This window comes from Myotis brandtii, unplaced genomic scaffold, assembly GCF_000412655.1.
Source record: "Myotis brandtii unplaced genomic scaffold, ASM41265v1 scaffold216, whole genome shotgun sequence".
Classification (NCBI taxonomy): domain Eukaryota; kingdom Metazoa; phylum Chordata; class Mammalia; order Chiroptera; family Vespertilionidae; genus Myotis; species Myotis brandtii.
In genome coordinates, this window is record NW_005358092.1 from 524,930 (window position 1) to 525,164 (window position 235).

General features: G+C 73.2%; 1 protein-coding gene across 1 annotated transcript in view; it reads left to right on the plus strand.

Annotated features, from left to right (window-relative positions):
• SHISA2 (shisa family member 2) overlaps nt 1–235 on the plus strand; it is a 48,943-nt gene that overhangs the window by 42,714 nt on the left and 5,994 nt on the right. The gene's annotated exons all lie outside the window — the stretch shown is intronic.

Below are 235 nucleotides of genomic sequence, written 5' to 3' on the forward strand. Positions count from 1 at the left end.
CCCACGCTCCAGGCTGCCCCTTCCGGACCGGGCCGCCCGGCAGAAGGAGGGCATGGCTTAGGCGCCTCCTGGGTCAGCAGCCCGGCGTCGTTGGCTCCCGGGACGTCGCGGCAGAGGGCCGTGGGCACTCACTGAGAAGAGTGACGAGATCCCGGCCCGAGCACCCCTGGGACTGGGTCTCGGGGGCCACGACTTCCTGAAGACCGCGCTGCGCTCCCTGGAGACGCGCGGCCCG